This window comes from Triticum dicoccoides, chromosome 2B (genome assembly GCF_002162155.2).
Source record: "Triticum dicoccoides isolate Atlit2015 ecotype Zavitan chromosome 2B, WEW_v2.0, whole genome shotgun sequence".
Taxonomy (NCBI): domain Eukaryota; kingdom Viridiplantae; phylum Streptophyta; class Magnoliopsida; order Poales; family Poaceae; genus Triticum; species Triticum dicoccoides.
In genome coordinates, this window is record NC_041383.1 from 757,638,365 (window position 1) to 757,662,006 (window position 23,642).

Sequence of the window (23,642 nt, forward strand, 5' to 3'; positions counted from 1 at the left end):
CATGGCTTCAAGCCATTTGTTGGAATCTGGGCCCGCCATCGCTTCTTCATAGTTCGAAGGTTCACCGTTGTCTAACAACATGATTTCCATGACAGGGTTGCCGTACCACTCTGGTGCGGAACGTGTCCTTGTGGACCTACGAAGATCAGTAGCAACTTGATCTGAAGTACCTTGATCATCATCATTGATTTCCTCTTCAGTTGGTGTGGGCATCACAGGAACATTTTCCTGAGCTGCACCACTTTCCCGTTCGAGAGGTAGTACTTCATCGAGTTCTACTTTCCGCCCACTTACTTCTTTCGAGAGAAACTCTTTTTCCAGAAAGCATCCGTTCTTGGCAACAAAGATCTTGCCCTCGGATCTTAAGTAGAAGGTATACCCTACAGTTTCCTTAGGGTATCCTATGAAGACGCATTTTCCGACTTGGGTTCGAGCTTTTCAGGTTGAAGTTTCTTGACATAAGCATCGCATCCCCAAACTTTTAGAAACAACAGCTTAGGTTTCTTTCCAAACCATATTTCATACGATGTCGTCTCAACGGATTTAGACGGTGCCCTATTTAAAGTGAATGTAGCTGTCTCTAGAGCGTATCCCCAAAATGATAGCGGTAAATCGGTAAGAGACATCATAGACCGCACCATATCCAATAGAGTGCGATTACGACATTCGGACACACCGTTTCGCTGAGGTGTTCCAGGCGGCGTGAGTTGTGAAACGATTCCACATTTCCTTAAGTGTGTACCAAATTCGTGACTTAAGTATTCTCCTCCACGATCTGATCGTAGGAACTTTATCTTTCGGTCACGTTGATTCTCCACCTCATTCTGAAATTCCTTGAACTTTTCAAAGGTTTCAGACTTGTGTTTCATTAAGTAGACATACCCATATCTACTTAAGTCATCAGTGAGAGTGAGAACATAAAGATATCCTCCGCGAGCCTCAACGCTCATTGGACCGCACACATCGGTATGTATGATTTCCAACAAGTTGGTTGCTCGCTCCATTGTTCCGGAGAACGGAGTCTTGGTCATTTTGCCCATAAGGCATGGTTCGCATGTGTCAAACGATTCATAATCAAGAGACTCTAAAAGTCCATCAGCATGGAGCTTCTTCATGCGCTTGACACCAATGTGACCAAGGCGGCAGTGCCACAAGTATGTGGGACTATCGTTATCAACTTTACATCTTTTGGCATCCACACTATGAACATGTGTAATATTACGCTCGAGATTCATTAAGAATAAATCATTGACCATCGGAGCATGACCATAAAACATATCTCTCATATAAATCGAACAACCATTATTCTCGGACTTAAATGAGTAGCCATCTCGTATTAAACGAGATCCAGATACAATGTTCATGCTCAAACTTGGCACTAAATAACAATTATTAAGGTTCAAAACTAATCCCGTAGGTAAATGTAGAGGCAGCGTACCGACGGCGATCACATCGACTCTGGAACCATTCCCGACGCGCATCGTCACCTCGTCCTTCGCCAGTCTCCGTTTATTCCGCAACTCCTGCTGTGAGTTACAAATATGAGCAACGGCACCGGTATCAAATACCCAGGAGTTACTACGAGTACTGGTAAGGTACACATCAATTACATGTATATCAAATATACCTTTGGTGTTGCCGGCCTTCTTATCCGCTAAGTATTTGGGGCAGTTCCGCTTCCAGTGACCCTTCCCCTTGCAATAAAAGCACTCAGTCTCAGGCTTGGGTCCATTCTTTGACTTCTTCCCGGCAACTGGCTTACCGGGCGCGGCAACATCCTTGCCGTCCTTCTTGAAGTTCTTCTTGCCCTTGCCCTTCTTGAACTTAGTGGTCTTATTGACCATCAACACTTGATGTTCTTTCTTGATTTCAGCCTCTGCTGACTTCAGCATAGAAAACACTTCAGGAGTGGTCTTTTCCATCCCCTGCATGTTGTAGTTCATCACAAAGCTCTTGTAGCTTGGTGGGAGCGACTGGAGGATTCTGTCAATGACCGCCTCATCAGGGAGGTTAATATTCAGCTGGGTCATATGGTTGTGCAACCCAGACATCTTGAGTATGTGCTCACTGACAGAACTGTTTTCATCCATCTTACAACTGTAGAACTTGTCAGAGACATCATATCTCTCGACCCGGGCATGAGCTTGGAAAACTAGTTTCAGCTCTTCGAACATCTCATATGCTCCGTGATGCTCAAAACGCTTTTGGAGCCCCGGTTCTAAGCTGTAAAGCATGCCGCACTGAACGAGGGAGTAATCATCAGCACGAGTTTGCCAAGCATTCATAATGTCTTGGTTCTCTGGGACGGGAGCATCACCTAGCGGTCCTTCTAGGACATATTGTTTCTTGGCAGCTATGAGGATGATCCTCAGGTTCCGGACCCAGTCCGTATAGTTGCTTCCATCATCTTTCAGCTTGGTTTTCTCTAGGAACGCGTTGAAGTTCATGTTGACATTAGCGTTGGCCATTTGATCTACAAGACATATTTGCAAAGGTTTTAGACTAAGTGCATGATAATTAAGTTCTAATCAAATTATGAACTCCCACTCAGATTAGACATCCCTCTAGTCATCTAAGTGTTACACGATCCGAGTCGAGTAGCCCGTGTCCGATCATCACGTGAGACAGACTAGTCATCGTCGGTGAACATCTTCATGTTGATCGTATCTTCCATACGACTCGTGTTCGACCTTTCGGTCTCCGTGTTCCGAGGCCATGTCTGCACATGCTAGGCTCGTCAAGTTAACCCTAAGTGTTTTCGCTGTGTAAAACTGTCTTACACCCATTGTATGTGAACATAAGAATCCATCACACCCGATCATCACGTGGTGCTTAGATGCGACGAACTGTAGCAACGGTGCACAGTTAGGGGAGAACACTTCTCGAAATTTTGTAAGGGATCATCTTATTTACTACCGTCGTCCTAAGTAAACAAGATGCATAAACATAATAAACATCACATGCAATTATATAGTTGTGACAAGATATGACCAATATCATATAGCTCCATTGATCTCCATCTTCGGGGCTCCATGATCATCTTGTCACCGGCTTGACACCATGATCTCCATCATCATGATCTTCATCATCGTGTCTTCATGAAGTTTTCACACCTACGACTACTTCTACTTCTATGGCTAACGCGTTTAGCAATAAAGTAAAGTAAGTTACATGGCGTTCTTCAATGACACGCAGGTCACACAAAAAATAAAGACAACTCCTATGGCTCCTGCCGGTTGTCATACTCATCGACATGCAAGTCATGAATCCTATTACAAGAACATGATCTCATACATCACAATTAATCATTCATCACAACTTCTGGCCATATCACATCACATGATCAATCGCTGCAAAAACAAGTTAGACGTCCTCTAATTGTTGTTGCATCTTTTACGTGGCTGCAATTGGGTTCTAGCAAGAACGTTTTCTTACCTACGAATAACCACAACATGATTTTGTCAACTTCTATTTACCCTTCATAAGGGCCCTTGTCATCGAATCCGCTCCAACTAAAGTGGGAGAGACAGACACCCGCCAGCCACCTTATGCAACTAGTGCATGTTAATCGGTGGAACCGGTCTCACGTAAGCGTACATGTAAGGTTGGTCCGGGCCGCTTCATCCCACAATACCGCTGAAGCAAGAAAAGACTAGTAGAGGCAAGCAAGTTGACAAGATCCACGCCCACAGCAAAATTGTGTTCTACTTGTGCAAAGAGAACTACGCATAGACCTAGCTCATGATGCCACTGTCGGGGAACGTTGCAGAAAATTAAAATTTCTTCTACGGTTTCACCAAGATCCATCTATGAGTTCATCTAAGCAACGAGTCAAGGGAGTGAGTTTGCATCTACATACCACTTGTAGATCGCGTGCGGAAGCTTGCAAGGGGATGGTGATGATGGAGTCGTACTCGACGTGATTCAGATCACCGATGTCCAAGTGCTGAACGGACAGCACCTCCGTGTTCAACACATGTACGGGACGGGAAACGTCTCCTCCTTCTTGATCCAGCAAGGGGGAAGGAGAGGTTGATGATGATCCAGCAGCACGACGGCGTGGTGGTGGATGCAGCCGAACTCCAGCAGGGCTTCGCTAAGCGTCTACGGGAGGAGGACGAGGTGTAGCAGGGGGAGGGAGGCGCCAAGGCAATCGGTGTGGCTGCCCTCCCCCTGCCCTCCTTTATATAGGACCCCAAGGGGGGGCGGTGGCCAAGGGGGAGGAGTGCCCCCCAAGGCATGTGGTGCGCCCCCCCCCACCCTAGGGTTTCAACCCTAGGTGCAGGGGGTGGGCCTAGGGGGCGCACCAGCCCACTATGGGCTGGCTCCCCTCCCACGTCAGCCCATGGGACCCTCCGGGATGGGTGGCCCCACCCGGTGGACCCCCGGGACCCTTCCGGTGTTCCCGGTACATTACCGGGTGACCCCGAAACTTTCCCGATGGCCAAAATACCACTTCCTATATATTATTCTTTACCTCCGGACCATTCCGAAACTCCTCGTGACGTCCAGGATCTCATCCGGGAATCCGAACAACATTCGGTATGCTGCATACTCATATTCATACAACCCTAGCGTCACCGAACCTTAAGTGTGTAGACCCTACGGGTTCGGGAGACACGCAGACATGACCGAGACGACTCTCGGGCAATAACCAACAGCGGGGTCTGGATACCCATGTTGGCTCCCACATGCTCCTCGATGATTTCATCGGTGGAACCACGATGTTGAGGATTCGATCAAACCCTGTATACAATTCCCTTTGTCAATCGGTACATTACTTACCCGAGACTCGATCGTTGGTATCCCAATACCTTGTTCAGTCTTGTTACCGGCAAGTCACTTTACTCGTATCGTAATGCATGATTCCGTGGCCAACACCTTTGTCACCTTGAGCTCATTATGATGATGTATTACCGAGTGGGCCCAGAGATACCTCTCCGTCATACGGAGTGACAAATCCCAGTCTCGATCCGTGTCAACCCAATAGACACTTTCGGAGATACCTGTAGTGCACCTTTATAGTCACCCAGTTACGTTGTGACGTTTGATACACCCAATGCACTCCTACGGTATCCAGGAGTTACACGATCTCATGGTCGAAGGAAGAGATACTTGACATTGGCAAAGCTCTAGCAAACGAACTACACGATCTTTGTGCTATGCTTAGGATTGGGTCTTGTCCATCACATCATTCTCCTAATGATGTGATCCCGTTATCAACGACATCCAATGTCCATAGCCAGGAAACCATGACTATCTGTTGATCACAACGAGCTAGTCAACTAGAGGCTCACTAGGGACATATTGTGGTCTATGTATTCACACGTGTATTACGATTTCCGGATAATACAGTTATAGCATGAATAAAAGACAATTATCATGAACAATGAACTATAATAATACTTTTATTATTGCCTCTAGGGCATGTTTCCAACATCTTCCTCCGCTGTTCCTTTGCCATTCCCATCCTTTGGGTTATCCACCATGTATATGTCGTATGACGAGGTGGCTTTCCAGTGCCCAGTAGGCGCTGGTTCTTGGTCGTGTTCGGCATCGTCGTCCATACCGTCGATGTCTTCGGAGTCGAAGTCTAGCATGTCGGTTAGATCGTAAACAGCGGCGACTAAGTGGGTGGTGGGTGGGTCTTGAATTTCTTCGTCGTCCGCATCCCAACCGTCCTGACCGTAGTCCGGCCAGGGCTCTCCTGATAACGAGAGATATTTTAGCGAGCTCAGAATGTCGCCAAAAGGTGAGTGTTGAAAGATGTCCGCGGCGGCGAACTCCATGATCGGCGCCTAGTCGGATTCGATTGGAGGGGGCGCGGGAGGTTCGGAGTCCGGCAAGGAGTCCGACACCTTGGATTCGCGAGCTTTAGAAGGGACAAAGTCGGTATTCGGCTCTATCACCGTAGAGGTTGCAGCCCCCGAGGCGGTTTCTAACCATCCGTCCTCGATCTGCGCAGTCGGCTCCGAATCAAGGGTCGGAGCGGATTCGTGTGCGGCCTCCAGGGCACTGTCCGGCAGCGGAGCTGAATCATGCCCATCGTGAAAGTGCGGCGCGCTCGACTGTGGCTCGAATCCATTGAAGATCAAGTCTCCGCGGATGTCAGCCGTGAAGTTAAGACTTCCAAATCTGACCTGACGGCCAGGGGCATTGCTTTCGATCTGCTCTAGATGGCCAACCGAATTGGCCCGCAGTGCAAAGCCGCCGAATACGAAAATCTGTCCGGGGAGAAAAGTCTCACCCTGGACCGCATCGTTGTTGATGATCGAAGGAGCCATCGAGCCTATCGGTGACGACACAGAGGAACTCTCAATGAAAGCACCAATGTCGGTGTCAAAACCGGCGGATCTCGGGTAGGGGGTCCCGAACTGTGCGTCTAGGCGGATGGTAACAGGAGACAAGGGACACGCTGTTTTACCCAGGATCGGGCCCTCTTGATGGAGGTAAAACCCTACGTCCTGCTTGATTGATATTGATGATGTGGGTATTACAAGAGTAGATCTACCATGAGATCAAGGAGGCTAAACCCTAAAAGCTAGCCTATGGTATGATTGTTGTTATGTTGTTGTCCTACGGACTAAAGCCATCCGGTTTATATAGACACCGGAGAGGGCTATGGTGACATAGAGTCGGTTACAATGCTAGGAAATCTACATATCCGTATCGCCAAGCTTGCCTTCCACGCCAAGGAAAGTCCCATCCGGACACGGGACGAAGTCTTCAATCTTGTATCTTCATAGTCTTGGAGTCAGGCCGATGATGATAGTTCGGCTATCCGGACACCCCCTAGTCCAGGACTCCCTCACTTGGTATTATCAGAATCGGCATATTTAACCAAGGCTGCCATAAGTGTACCCATGTCATTGTAGTGGCACTTGAGCCGTCCCAACTTCATCTTTAGTGACTTCAACTGGCAATTACGCTCCAACGTTATGATTGCTTGGCCAGCATTAATCCGGTCTGACGAATGCAAAACTTCTGAAACCCGGCGCACCCAATGAGTTGTTGACTCATTCTCCCCTTGAACACAGGCATCCAGATCCACAATTGACATAGGTTGTTTGCACGTATCTTTGAAATTGTCTATAAACCGGGCCTTCAGCTGGTCCCATGACTCGACAGAGTTGGCTGGCAGGTTCTTCAACCAAGTACGGGCTGTCCCTTCCAACATCATCGTGATGTACTTTGCGCAGGCCGCTTCATCCACATCCAGCATTTCCATTGCTATCTCGTAACTTTTGACCCACGCCTCATGTGGCTGATCAGCGGTGTAATTAGGCACCTTACATGGACCCTTGAAATCCTTAGGCAGTCGCACATTACGGAGAGTCGGAATAAGAAACGGCACTCCCCAAGAACTGAAGGCAAGCCCGGTGCCTCGGTCTACTGACGCTGCTGGCTGAACCGGGGCGGGTCGATAACGACACACATATTGTGCTGCTAAAGCGGCATCCCTTTGTGCTCTGCCATTATCCACCATGTCCTGAGCATTTGCCTCACCACGCGCCGGATTGGGTCCTTGAGGGGCATTACGGCGCCGTGAACTGCTAGACACCTCCAATTCATCTATGTGCCTGCTATAGCTTTTGCTTGGATGGGAGGTCGAATGAATTCCGTCTCGGCTATAAGAATAAGCCTGCTGCTGTAGAATGGCGGTTTGAAGAAGATCCCTGGCCCGCCGCGTCTCAATCGCCGCTAGTGAATCGCCCTCCATCGAATAGCTGCCAGGCGAGATGCCGCAACAATCATGTTGTCCAAAGGGCTAGAAAAGTGACCCGGTGGTGTTGATACGTATTGCGGTGGGTTATCCGTTTGACGAGGTGGTTCCGTCATTCGTGGTTGATCCGGCACTGCCCTAGGCACGTCAGTCCAGTTTGCAGCTGCCGAATTACTCGGCCTAGCCCCCGGTGTATTAAAGAGATTTAGTCCTTTGAAGACCGGCTGTATACGAGATCGGTACTTCCTTCACATTACGTCGTTTGACGCGTTCTGATCCAACATGAGCCGGTAATTCTGCGCCTAGATCTGCTGTGAGTGGGCATCTAAAGCGGCCCGTTCTTCAGCCATCCTAGCATCTTCAGCTGCCAGGTCCTCCTTAGCCTGTGTTATCCGGTCCTTCAGCTTGGCAACGTTCACATTGTGCTGATCCTGCGTCTCCGGGGTAACTGTTGTGGTTCACAAGGTCGCCCAGGCATCCATCAAACCGGAGAGAACTTGAGCCGGTCGGCGCACCGGGCCCCCTGCCGCGACCGCTGATCCGGAATTCATTGCTGCTGTAGATGAAGACTGCAAGGTGGGTTGTGTTCCGTCCATGAAAACAGCAACCCGACTCGGCGGTTCAAAGGGGTCCGGAATACTGTTGCCATCGGAATATCCTTCGAACACACCATCATGAACTTGATACAGGGACTCGGTTTCACCGGTGGATGACTCGCCGTCGGAATAAACGGTCGTCTCGCCTTCAGACACCGGTTCAGATCCAATCCCATGGACACATCCTACGAATGCATGCTTCATGGCGGGCTTATCCCGGGCAGGACTCGCACACTGAGCTGTCTCGACGAGGTCGGTGCAGATGTCCGGCTTAGGGCCCGGTTCGCCGATCTTGCCAATGAAGAAATGAATTCCGCCAAAGGGGACCAGGTACCCGTACTCGATTGAGCCGGCCTCGGGGCCCCATCCTGCATCGTCGATGTAGAGCTTGCCGCGACGACTCTTGGTCATCCGGCCGACCGTGTACCATTTGAGTCCTTCAAAGCTGCTCTTCAAGAACTCGAAACTACCGTGCGATAGCCCCATGGTGGGCACCAACTGTCATGGAATTAACACATCAGATGTCCTCATGAAAGGACTTAGTCGTGGAGCCATCGCGACGGGTTAGCTTGAAGGGGTTAAACCAGACAAGGGACACGAGAGTTTTATACTAGCTCAGCCCCTTCGATGAAGGTAAAAGCCTATGCCTAGTTGTGATGGGATTGATTGGGTTTCGATGACCAGGGAGCAAATATTCTTTGCCTGGGTCTCGAGTTGTTGTTTTTTCTTGCCCTTGAACCGCCGTCGGGTCGTCCCTTTATATACACAGGTTGACGCCCGGCTGGTTTACAGAGTCCCGAGGCCAGCTCATACAAGTGTCCGGCTCAGTCTTCCCTTTCCTAACTTACAATACAAGTTATATAATCATATCGGTTTACTACTATGGGCCCTAATCCGCCTTTGGGCTCTGGGCCTCTAAACTTCATCCGTAAAACGCCACCTTCTGGGTCTTTACGGGCTTCAATGTAGTTGAGGGTGAACTGGCCCCTCCTGGATGGTTTACCCTTAGTAGTTATATCCCCAACACCACCCAATTTTTTTGTGCAGTTCAACTGAAATGGAGCATCCCTGGCGTGCAGACTGAAGTGCCAGATGAATATACACGTCAACCAACTTGTCTGGAATCATTAGACTCCAGGCCATACAGTTCGCTACCATATCTGCCGATAACCAAAATGCAAAAGTTGGGACAAAAGACTGGACTGTGTTCTTCTGAGCTATGCGCCAAGCAATATTTTTGGCGTTCACTCTCCTAATACTTGGGAGTTTGACAACTGGTTGACGCCAGTTGATACCCGAATGAATATAGGCACTTCTTGTCAACATTGATGCTTGTCTGAGTGAACTTTGGAGTACATGGCAGCAGCATAAGTATTTGTCCATCTGATCATTTTTGTGCAGTTCTATTGAAATCACCAAAGGCAATGATTTGCCTGCGAGTTCGGGCTCCATGTTACTCCTTTATAAAATCGGAAAACAGTAGCAGAATACCAAATTACCAATACATGACAAGCACAATAATCAGGATAAAGACCAGTACCAACCTGTGTGAGGTGGCATATCAATTACTATTTCCTTTCACTGGAAGTCGAGATAAGCGACTGACAGGAAACGAAGGAAGCAAGCAAGCCGAGACAAAGCGACTGACATGAAGGGAAGAAGCAGTCGAGGCAATGAAGCACCCAAAGTTGTTGTGCAGTTCCACCAAAATCGAGCATCCCTGTTGGCACATATATTGAGAGAGTGAGATTACTATAATAGCGGGACTAGTTGATGAAACATACACTAACAAATAGAAGCACCCTCATTATCTTAATGGGTAAAGTTAGCAACATAGTAGTCTTAATTAAAGAGAGGTATTAGTTTATTTAATCAGTGCCAATTAGCTCAACATAAAAACATTGCCATGTATCATAGGTTGCAAAACTTTAACGTGCAAAGATAAAGGAGTTTCTCATGACAGTACCAACACAGTAGCACAATACATATATAGGTACAACAAACTAATATGGATGAAGGCCTTAGGCCGGTACCAATCTGAGCAAAATATGCTTATTCAAGTAATTCCGGAAGAGATGATAAAGCAATCACTGGAATCACTCAATAGTATATATTTTTGTGCACTTCAAATGTATGGTTGAAATAACTCTTGTTTACCAGTGGTGAGATTATATAGAAAGATTATCAAGAACTTCTAGCAGAGTTAAAGCACTGGCTGGGATACAGTTCATTGTATTCTCTAGTGCAGTTCCACTAAAATGTACGATTGGCACAACATGATCCCTGTTTGCACAAGTAGGAAAAAGGTGAAACCTTCATTAGCTTAGTGAGAAAGGATAGAAAGACAATAGCATTATTATGTCATGACACTACCAAGATTCCCTCCCTGCTCCACCACATGATTCACCTACAGATACATATATACACATACATGATTCAGCATAGGGTGCTACTAAAGATTTGTTTAACTCTGAAGAGAAAATTAGGCAGCAATAAATTAGTGCTACTTAAGTACTCCTGATTAATTACGTGACCTTGCAGGAGAGATGACAGAAGTGGAAGGGCTCCCTGGAGGATCGTCACACATGTAGGGGAGACATTGTCGGAACCCTTGAATGGCCTCTACTGAGGCCTCGGCTTTAGCAAGATCAACTTGGCACTATTGATCGTGTAGAGCTGGGTCACACATGCATCCAGAATCCGGTTAATTAGTTTGATGTGTCGTAAAGCCAAGTACTACTATGCTACATTTGTCTATCTATCTCTACTCTATTATCTATTACTCATATACTCTTACAAAAAAACAGATTTGGTGATCTTGTTGTTAAGTGCATCTCGATGTTACGTGCAACGAACGAGCATCTTGCTAGTCTTCCAAGTAAATTAAGACTAGTAGCAACACAGCAATACAACACCACTAGCAAGATGTCAGGATAACATAGGACGGTACCATCATGTGATCTTATTCATTTCCTCCTCCTCCTCCTTCTTCTTCTTCCTCTTCATGCTCTGTTTCTCTTTCTCCTCACCAGTTGGTGAAACAAGTACATGATTGGCCTTCTAGTTCAGAATTGGTTTTGTCAGTGAGGGAGTACAAGTGTACTAGTAAAAAATTAGCATTATTTTCTCATGGCAGGAAAATAGAGATGAACACATGCATTAAATATCAATCTTATCTAAAGGAAGGTTATGGCGCCAATATGGGTGATGAGGATTGGAACAAAGATCTCCCTTTGTGCAGTTCCATCGAAATGAACCAACTGTTCCATTCTCACATTCCAGTTAAACAACACAAAAGTCACTTCTTTTAAGAAGAGTTTTGTGCAGTGCACCAAAAGGTCACAACAACAACCAGGTGAATTGGATATCCCTGTTTGCACAAAAAGGTACAGAGGAAACAATCAGAGTCTCAAACAATTACAGGCAAAAACATTTGGCTAAACTTGTTGTGGCTTATAATAGTGGCATGGCTTCATTTTTACCAGGGACATTAGATTAAGAAAAACTAAATATTTGGTATAAGGGCATGGGACAGTGGGTGCACCAGCAGTCCAGCACCATGTACGTAAACAGGGGCATAAAGTGGTGATTCATAGTTTGTTCCCCTGAGAAACAAACATCCCAGAAACATATCTGGGTTGGTCCCATTTTTGTTCTCTCTAGCCACCTACTCCTATGTGTGGATAGCAAATCTAGTCCTGGTCATACAACTGTATACAACATTACCCCTATATTTCCCTTTTCGACCAAGATACCGGTTGGATGACCATTCTGTAGTACTTTCACCCCCTTCCCTTCCTGTTTGTACCAAGTCCGATGTACATACTAAATTCCCCCACCCCCACTTTATTTCTTGTTTGAAACAAGTACTCCCTCCGTCCGGAATTAGTTGTCATCAGAATGGATGTGTCTAGAACTAAAATACATCTAGATCCATCCATTTCAATGACAAGTATTTTCGGACGGAGGGAGTACAAGATTCGACTCCATGAAGTAGCTTTACCTCTAACAATAGAAGAAAAAAAATACTAGGTGACGTTGGACCATCCGATCGAAAGGGGCTGAGAGGTAGAAAATGATGCACCATGCAGCGACGTAGTGAGCTAGGGAGATAGAGCTAAGGCAGTTTTGAACGAAGATATACCTGAGGGTCATCGGGATGTGGATAGGTGGGCGGCGGGAGGCCGGATCCGCCCATAGGCAACAACGAAGGGATCGGAGGACCTCCTGCACCGGCGCTCTGCCAGAGGTAACGGTGCGGCCGGCAGTGGGTCTTCTCCCTCGCTGTTGATGACGGCCTAAATGTTGCCTCTCCTCCCCTTCACCGGCGGAGGGGGATACGCCCGGATCTGTAACCAGCGGTGAGGATAGAAAGCCAGTGTTTTTTGAAGGACGAAAGACAGTGCTACTACCCCTATCTTGTTTAGATCTGGAGAGGATGAGAGTGTGTGAATAGAGCAACCCTAGCAAGCAAGCGCGGAGGCTCCGACCTATATATACATAGTGTCGATACCAAATTTTGGCACGGCCAAGAACTTAATTAAGATGGCCTCAAATGGAGAAGTGTTCAAAGTGAGAAAGCTCTGTATCGTCAAAAGGACAAACTTTGATATTTGGGCCATAGCCACCCGGTCTCATTTCTAAGGCCGAAGTTGTGTTTGAAGTATTCAGATTTTGTATTCAGAATACAATTCGGCTGATTACGCCCCAAATATGGCCTCATATGAGAAAAGTTTCTACACGGATTGTCTTCGTCTCGTCGAAACGATTGATTTTGATATAAGAAACGTCTAAATCGGAGTTCATATGTAAAAGTTAGAGCCAAAACAATGTACTACATATTTCTGCCCCGGAAGTTCCGGGCAAAACTTCCGGGGAGGTTCCGGGCTAAACCGACAGTTGGCACGCGGAGCACCCGGAAAACTGGAATTTTAACATTATTTGCAGATTTGCGGGACCAGTTTCGACATCAAGATGACCTCGAATGAAAAAGTGTTCAACTAACGAATTTTTCTACATTGCAAGATCTACAACTTTGCTTTTGGGACCATCACTATCCGAAGCCATATGCGACCTGCAGGAGCTGTGCAAGAGGGAAACTTGATGTAATTTTAGCCCTGAAGTTCCGGGCTGACCGGAAGTTCCGGCCCTCGTAGTCCGAGTTAGGTTATCTTTTGCTGTTTTGGACGGAATTAGAGTCCTTTTCTTGTACGGAAAGTCCCGCCGCCTCATATATATGTAAGAGATGACGGCCGATTGAATAACAACACACACTCGATCAAATCATCTACCACTTTTATCTTTTATCTTTTCACCTTAACCCTAGTTCTTCTTCTTCCTCGTTCTTCGTTCGTTCTTCTTCATTGCAGGGCGGAGAACCTCGAGGCCCTAGGGGCGATCAGGTCGACCTAGGGCAGCCCATAGCTGTCACGCGCCCTGACGGGGTCCCTCCCGGGCATGTGGGGTTTCGGGTCATCCAAAGCGCCCGCCGGATTGTCTTGCGTACCACGCTTCCGGCAGGTCTCCTTCGACGTGAGCTGCGGTGCATCACCCTCGGTGTCGAGGGTACACAGTGACGTGTTTGTGTGCGAACACACTTTTTGGCAACTCCGCTGGGGACGAAGCTTCGAACGCTCTCCGACCCGTTCTTTTTACGAAGAGATCGTCATCTAGGGTTTGCAGTCTACGAAGGTAATATGAATACCCAATCCCTTTATGTAGATGCAAATAATTCATATGGTGTTACTAGATCATTCAATGAGTATACTCTATCGGCCAACCCCAGTTTTTTCAATCATGCATCTGACTACGTGCAAGGGCCGATTCAAAGTAATTTATATACTTCAACTTCTGATGATATTAGTAACATGCACCATATGTATCCCAACTCACATGCATCGACAACCCAGCAAATTCATATGCCGATGAGCAACATGATGAGTTCGATTAATCAATTTGAAACACCCCAAGTTAGAATTTCCAATGCCATACAAGAAAGTGGTTCACCCTTTTATTCATCGGCAGCTAATGTGCAATATAGTAATCCAACCATGCTGATGAATGAGAGAATTGGCCATGCTACTAATGGCTATTTGGCCAGTTACTCTCAACCGTCATATGCTACACCTCATGTTAGTAATTCTTCGGCACCACACAACTGTAGATGCTCATAATTCGGCTTCACACCTTCCTGGTTATAGCCAAATGAATGTAAATTTTACAGGAGCGATTGTGCCCAATATTGCAGTAGATGAGGTAGTGGTGGCTGCATTGAAGAGTTTAGCCCAAAATAAGAGAATTAGTGCTCTTTGCCTTGAACAATGTGAAAAGGTGCTATTTCCTGATTATGCCGCAATAAAAGCTAGAGTTTTGCAAGAAGATGAATCTTTGCCAATTGATAAAATTGGCGAGCAAAAGTATGGTCTTACAATAATGCATATGCCTTCACCTAGTATTACATCATATTACACACCCCCTACACAATTGCAAAAGTTCAGCAACACCCGTGTATCATTGCCGAAAGAATCTAAAAGCATTGGGGGGAATCATATCCGGAGTGGGCTGAAATTGAGAGAAAGCTTAAAGCTAATTTTGCCGCTCGCCGTCAGAAACAAATAGAAAAATAATTGGCTCAGATAAAAGAAGCATTGTCAATTGGTAGTATCAATGAAAAGAAGGATGATTCGGAACATGAAAGTACTTCGGTTGAAAAATCCGAATCAAGTAGTATATATTCTGAATCCATCAAATCCAACGAGGCAAGCATTATTGAGAAAGGGCATGGCAAGCATAGGAAACCAACAGTGCTTGATTTTTTTGAAGTTAATGGAACCTACTTCCTGCCCTATGAGTTCCGTGCCATAGAAACTGACAAGCTTCAAGGACAAGAACAAGTAGCCGAAAAAAGTTCGGCCGACAAAAATCTTCAGTGTAATGATGCACGGAATAAAGAAAAAGATGATGAAAAGGCGTTAGAGAGTCATCCAAAGATGAAGCTAGATATTGTTCAAGTCACACCACCATCATGCTCTCCCAACGTATTTGAAGAGGTATGCATAGCGAGTAATTTACCTATTTTCAGATTTGGTCACAACTTTATTGTTGATGCATCTATTAGAAAAATCCTCATAGGTAATTTTGAAAGACCAATGAAGAAGGGTGATTTACTTGTTAGCAATAAAATTGTTTTAGAACATATCGGTCAACCAATTGTGCCATTTATAAAGACCGATAATGACTTTTATTGCAGCCAAAGCTTTCCTCGTTGCTTTACCTATAGTTCATATCTATTTGGGTAGCTTTGCTTATTTCGTACTTGGCTTGCACTTTGTCTCAATTGAGACATGTATGTTCTAACTATTTTTATTTTAGAAATTTAAATCCAAGGTTAAATTCTGTTGAGAAAACTGATGCTAGTATAATATCTTACCCAAAGACATCGGAGATAGAGTGCAAAACACAATGCATAGCCGAATGGTGTGACGCAAAATTTGAACCATTCGTTTGCTTAACTCCAAAGCCGTTCTCATAACAAGACCGGCTAGAGAATGAAAATTTTACGTTCAATTCAAGCATGTGTGATCAAATATTTGATTTGTTGAATTATATTAGAATTCTTGATCACCATGTTGAACCATCTATCCAAGGATGAATGTATTGTAAGTTGCATGATTCGTCCAAGCATAATTTTGAGGATAGCAAAATGTTTCGTCAAATAGTTAAATCGGCCATTGATATAGGACGATTGAAATTTGTTGGGACACCAAGAGATGTCCAGTCTATTCCGATTGGTCCCGATGGCAGAAAGTTTTTGCATCGGCTGCTTCAAGCCGATCCATTTGAAGAGAAGGTAAAAACTACAGGTGATGGGATCAAGCTTTCGAGTAAAGAAGTTGTTGAAGAGCATAATGAACAGAATCTTGAGGGCAAGCATTCCATCAAAGCTACAATAGAGACGCCAAGGACCGGGGGGCAGCAAGCAAATCCAATGATCGATGAAAGCAAACCAAAGGAAAACAAATGCCGAAATAAGCGCAAGTGTAAGAGATCAAAAAGCACCTTCGCTGAACTATTGGATAAATGTCAAAAGAAGAGTGAAGAGAAGAATGCTTATCGGCCAAATCATACAAAGAAACCAAGGTCACCCCCAAGGCGCAAATATGAGAATCGGTATTGGCAAAGTGATAATTTTAATGCAACATATTCATATCCTTATTTTGGGCCGCCAATGCCAATGTTGTGGATACCTCCCTATGCTCATATAGATACATATTCATCATGGGACGGGTATGATACAAGGGTACATTCTCGATTTTATTCTAGACCATCTCACCAATACTATGCAACTCCAAGGAGATCAACATTTGAACAATCACGCGTCAAAGACCGTTTCAATCATAAGGAATCGGTTCAGAGCTCAAGAAAGAAGAAAGAGGTGGTAAAGAAGAAAGAGATGGTCGTAAGTGTGCTACTTCAGATTTGATGACAAATAACAAAGAGCCAATTAAAGTGTTGACATTGGCTACAAAAGGCGAAGAAGTGAAACAATCAATTGATAAAAATCAGAGTGCCAAATCTGAAGAAAAGAAGTTGAGGGTGCACAAGGCCCAAAAAGAGTTGCCACTGGTTGAAACAAAATCACAGCCGGGGTGCCCACTCGGCTTATCGTATTGGCGAAAGAAGGAATTACAAAAGCTTAGTGCACAAGAGCTGAAAAAGAAGAACATGGCATGGGTTCCCAAGAGGAGCATTCAAAATAAAAAATGATGTGCAACCTTCTATTGCAACAAGTGTTACAAAAGTGAAGAAAGAGCAGGATGGAAGCCAAAAACAATTAAGCCGAAGGTTTGCATCACCCCATTAAAATCTTCGGTTAGAACATCATCCATTTTCTTCAACCATGCCATTGATGCCTTTGCCACAGAATTCATCCCTAGGTATGATCAATTACCCTCCATGGATTTATTTTGATCCATGGATGCAACATAATTTTCTATATCATGAGAGGGTATTACCAAATCACTATACATTTGGTTAGTTACATTTTTGTTGCTAATACAAGGGGCTGAAATATTTTATTGCTATTTTATTTGTTTGTTTTGGCTATACATAGTTTGGTGGGTGAATTCTACGTGGACCTCATGGTAATGGCCGATACTTAACTATTGTCCTAAGAAACTATCTGATCATGGCCGGTGTGGAATTCTAACATCGTCCTTAGTTCAATTGGAGACCGAGACAAGGTACATGTTAAGGGGTATTAGCCTTGTCTCTCTAGTACTATGGAGATTATATTTTGATGGTTCAATTTGTAGCAATGGCCAAAGTGTTGGTGTTGTTTATTTATCTCCATATGGAGCTAGTATGTGAAGCCTCATGCCGCTTAAAATATTTTTGCACAATGATTAAAGCCGAATATGCATTGTTATTCGGATTGGATCTTTGCCTTGCTATAGGTGCTGTACATATTGAGGCTTCTGGTGATTCGTTATTAGTAGTGCAACAAATATCTAAGGGTTATCAATGTTTTGACGAATCACTTATAGTTTATCTTGAGGTATGTCTAGACGTAAATTTTACCTCGGGTTGTTCTAATATTCGTCATATATCTAGACATGAAAATTGGACAGAGTTGGCATAGCAAGCATATGGCCACCATGTTAATCATGGTGTATTTTACATCTATCAATAACCGATGCTTGTTCTTGCCAACATAGGTAAGGCTGAATTGGAGCTCACCACTTCAGCCGTTAATGAAATTTTTATGTAGGCGGAAGTAAAGATTGGAGAAAGTTTATTGTTGATTATCTGCAAAATTCTAGAGAAAGGATGAACAATATGGTTTGAAGGATGGTTTTGAGATACATATCTACGGAACCTTATCACCGGATTGTTATAGAAGTTGAGAAGTTTTCACGCAAGTTTGCATCGAGAGGTTCAAACAAGCAATGGCCGATATATACTTATCGTCCCAAGTACATGCAAATGGCCGATGTAGTATTGACATCATCCTTGGAACAAGCTTCGTGCAAGTTATTTTTCGGCACGCAAGTATTGCCGAAAAACAGGGGGGCATGTGTTAACACCAGATTTTGGCACGGCCAAGAACTTAATTAAGATGGCCTCAAATGGAGAAGTGTTCGAAGTGAGAAAGCTCTGTATCGTCAAAGGGAGAAACTTTGATATTTGGGCCATAGCCACCCGGTCTCATTTCTAAGGCGGAAGTTGTGTTCGAAGTATTCAGATTTTGTATTCAGAACACAATTCGGCTGATTACGCCCCCAAGATGGCCTCATATGAGAAAATAGTCTACCCGGATTGTCTTCGTCTCGTCGAAACGATCGATTTTGATATAAGAAATGTCTAAATCAGAGTTCATATGCAAAAGTTAGAGCCAAAACAGTGTGCTGCATAATTCTGCCCCGGAAGTTCCGGGGAGGTGCCAGGCTAAACCGAAAGTTTGCACGCGGAGCACCCCGAAAACTGAAATTTTAACATTATTTGCAGTTTTGCGGGACCAGTTTTGACATCAAGATGACCACAGATAAAAAAGTGTTCAACTAACGAATTTTTCTACATTGCAAAATCGACAACTTTGCTTTTGGGACCATCGCGATCCGAAGCCATATGCGACCTGCAGGAGCTGTGCAAGAGGGCAACTTGATGTAATTTTAGCCCGGAAGTTCCGGGCTGACCGGAAGTTCCGGCCCTTGTAGTCCGAGTTAGGTTATCTTTTGATGTTTTGGACGGGGTTTGAGTCCTTTTCTTGTAGGGAAAGTCCAGCCGCCTCATATATATGTAAGAGGTGACAACCGATTGAATAACAACACACAATCGATCAAATCATCTACCACTTTTATCTTTTATCTTTTCTCGTTAACCCTAGTTCTTCTTCTTCCTCGTTCTTCGTTTGTTCTTCTTCATTGCAGGGCGGCGAACCTCGAGGCCCTATGGGCGATCAGGTCGACCTAGGGCAGCCCATAGCCGCCGCGCGCCCTGACGGGGTCCCTCCTGGGCGTGTGGGGTTTCGGGTCATCAAAAGCGCCCGTGGATTGTCTTGCGTACCGCGCTTCCGGCAGGTCTCCTTCGACGTGAGCTATGGTGCATCACCCTCGGCGTCGAGGGTACACAGTGACGTGTTTGTGTGCGAACAGGGTAGTTTTCCTTTTTCACTCCATCAAAACAATCGTTTAAAATTGTGTACTACTACATGCCAGGTCGCGGTTTTTTTTAGTTGTTGATTGTTTTTTGAGATAGCTGATACGTCCATTTTGCATCATGCTTTTATATCAATATTTATTGCATTATGGGCTATTATTTCACGTTATGTTACAATACTTATGGCTATTCTCTCTTATTTTACAAGGTTTACATGAGAGGGAGAATGCCGGCAGTTGGAATTCTGGGCTGGAAAAGGAGCAAATATTGGAGACCTATTCTGCGCAACTCCAAAAGTCCTGAAACTCCACGGAATATCTTACAATAAAATAAAAATCGTCGCCAAAGATGAAGGCCAGGGGGCCCACACCCCGCTCACGAGGGTGCCCCCCCCGGGGCGCGCCACCCTACCTCGTGGGCCCCCTGGTGGCTCTCCGACGCCCATATTCTCCTATATGAAGTCTTTCGATGAGAAAAAAACATCAAGCAACATTTCGGGACGAGACTCCGCCGCCACGAGGCGGAACCTTCACGGAACCAATCTAGGGCTCTGACAGAGCTGTTCTGCAGGGGACACTTCCCTCCGGGAGGAGGAAATCATCACCAACGTCATCACCAACTATCCTCTCATCGGGAGAGGGCAATCTCCATCAACATCTTCACTAGCACCATCTCATCTCCAAACCCTAGTTCATCTCTTGTATCCAATTCTTGTCTCCAAGTCCGGGATTGGTGCTAGTAGGTTGCTAGTAGTGTTTATTACTCCTTGTAGTTGATGCTAGTTGGTTTATTTGGTGGAAGATCATATGTTCAGATCCTTTATGCATATTATTACCCCTCGGATTATGAACATGAATATGCTTTGTGAGTAGTTATGTTTGTTCCTGAGGACAAGGGATAAGTCTTGCTATTAGTAGTCATGTGAATTTTGTATTCGTTCGATATTTTGATGAGATGTATGCTGTCTAACCTCTAGTGGTGTTATGTGAACATCGACTACATAACACTTCACCATTATTTGGGCCTAGAGGAAGGCATTCGGAAGTAATAAGTAGATGATGGGTTGCTAGAGTGACAGAAGCTTAAACCCTAGTTTATGCGTTGCTTCGTAAGGGGCTTACTTGGATCCATATGTTTCATGCTATGGTTAGGTTTACCTTAATACTTTTGTTACAGTTGCGGATGCTTGCAATAGAGGTTAATCATAAGTGGGATGCTTGTTCAAGTAAGAACAGCACCCAAGCACCGGTCCATCCACATCTCATATTATCAAAGTACCGAACGCGAATCATATGAGCGTGATGAAAACTAGCTTGACGATATTCACATGTGTCCTCGGGAGCGCTTTTCCTATTATAAGAGTTTGTCCAGGCTTGTCCTTTGCTACAAAAAGGATTGGGACACCTTGCTGCACTTTATTTACTTTTGTTACTTGTTACTCATTACAATTTATCTTATCACAAAACTATCTGTTACCACTTATTTCAGTACTTGCAGAGAATACCTTGCTGAAAACCGCTTATCATTTCCTTCTGCTCCTCGTTGGGTTCGATACTCTTACTTATTGAAAGGACTACGATAGATCCCCTATACTTGTGGGTCATCAAGACTCTTTTCTGGCACCGTTGCCGAGGAGTGTAGCGCCTTTGGTAGGTGGAATTTGGTAAGGAAAAATTTATATAGTGTGCTGAAATTTTCTGTCACTTGTTATTATGGAAAGTTATTCTCTTAGGGGCTTGTTCGGGGTATCTTCACCCCGTCCAGTAGAGCAAAGAGTTGCTCCTCAACCTACTCAACCTACTGAACCTATTGAAAATGAAACTCCTTTTCAAATTCCTTCAGGTATGATGGAAAAACTGCTAGCTAACACTTTTACAGGAGATGGAACAAAGCATCCTGATGAACATCTACGCTATGTGGATGAAGTTTGTGGACTATTTAAGCTTGCAGGTATACCCGATGATGTTGTTAAGAAGAAGTCCTTCCCTTTATCTTTGAAGGGAGACGCATTGGTACAGTACAGGCTATGTGATGATATGAGATCATGGAACTATAAAAGATTGAAATTGGAATTTCATCAAAAGTATTACCCTATGCATCTCGTTCATCATGATCGCAATTATATATATAATTTTTTGCCTCGTGAAGGAGAAAGCATCGCTCAATCTTGGGGGAGACTTAAATCAATGTTATATTCATGCCCCAATCATGAGCTCCCAAGAGAAGTAATTGTTCAAAGTTTTTATGCTCGGCTTTCTGATGACAATCGCACCATGCTCGATACTTTTTGTGATGTCTCTTTTATGATGTAGACTATTGAACTCAGATGGAATTTATTGGATAGAATTAAATGCAACTCTTAAGATTGGGACCTCGACGAAGGTAAGGAGTCAGGTATGACACCTAAGTTTGATTGTGTTAAATATTTTATGGATACCGATATTTTCCGTAAGTTTAGCACTAAATATGGACTTGACTCTGAGATAGTAGCTTCTTTCTGTGAATCTTTTGCTACTTATGTTGATCTCCCCAAGGAGAAGTGGTTTAAATATCATCCTCCCATAGAAGTAAAAGTAGCTGCACCTATTAAAGTTGAAGAAAAGACTGTCACTTATAACGATCCTATTGTTCCCACTTCTTATGTCGAGAAACCACCTTTCCCTGTTAGAATGAAGGATCATGCTAAAGCTTCAACTGTTGTTCATAAAAGCAATATTAGAACTTATGCACCTCCTGAGCAAATCAAAGTAGAACCTAATATTGCTATTGTTAAAGACCTCTTTTCTGATAATATTGATGGGCATGTTATTCAATTCTATGGTGAAACTGCTAGAATTGCTAATCGTTGTGCAAAAGATAAACATAGACCTGTGGTAGGCGTGCCTGTTATTTCTGTTAAAATAGGAGATCATTGTTATCATGGTTTATGTGATATGGGTGCTAGTGCTAGTGTAATACCCATTGACTTATACAAAGAAATTATGCATGATATTGCACCAGTTGAGTTAGAAGATATTGATGTCACAATTAAACTTGCCAATAGAGATACTATATCTGCAATGGGAATTGTTAGAGATGTTGAAGTCTTGTGTGGCAAAACCATATATCCTGCTGATTTTCTTGTTCTTGATTCCCCACAAGATAGCTTTTGTCCCATTATATTTGGTAGACCCTTCTTGAGTACTGTTAATGCTAGGATAGACTGCGAAAAGAATGTTGTTACTATTGCCTTGGATGATATGGTTAATGAGTTTAATTTCTCTAAGTTTAGTAAACAACATCGTGAGGAAGAACCGCCTAGTAAGGATGAAATTATTGGTCTTGCTTCTATTGCCGTACCTCCTAGTGATCCTTTAGAACAATATTTGCTAGACCATGAAAATGATATGTTCATGAATTTAAGAAGGGAAATAGATGAGGTATTATTTAAATAGGAACCTATTCTGCAACACAATTTGCCTGTTAAAATTCTAGGGGGTCCTCGTCCAGCCAAGGGTGATCCCGTGTTTGAGCTTAAACCGTTGCCTGATAATCTTAAATATGCTTATCTTGATGAAAAGAAAATATATCATGTTATTATTAGTGCTAACCTTTCAGAGAATGAAGAAGAAAGATTATTGAAAACTCTGAAGAAGCACCATGCTGCTATTGGATATACTCTTGATGATCTTAAACGCATTAGTCCCACTCTATGTCAACATAAAATAAATTTGGAAGCGGATGCCAAACCAGTTTGTGATCCTCAACGATGTTTGAATCCCACTACTGGAATCAGCTACTTTGCCATCTGCCAGCTCTTTGCCGTCAGCTAGCAGACGGCAAAGAAGCTCTTTGCCATCAGCTACCCGAAAGCAGACGGCAAAGAACTGGCTGATGGCAAAGAAAGCCTTTGCCACCAGCTAGCTCTTTGCCGTCCGCTAGCTGACGGCAAAGAGGAAGGGGGGCACTGAGGAGCTGGTTAAAAAATACTTAACGTCCCCCCGCTTTGCCGTCCGCGGCAGACGGCAAATATGAACAAAAGCGGACGGCAAAGGAGTGCGGACGGCAAAGGCTACCCTAACTAACCTAACTAACGGCCGAGCCCCCTCCCCCGCCCGTTACTCATCTCTCTCCCTCGACCTCCTCCGCCCCCGCCCCCGCTGCACCCGCCCCCGCCCTCGCCGCAC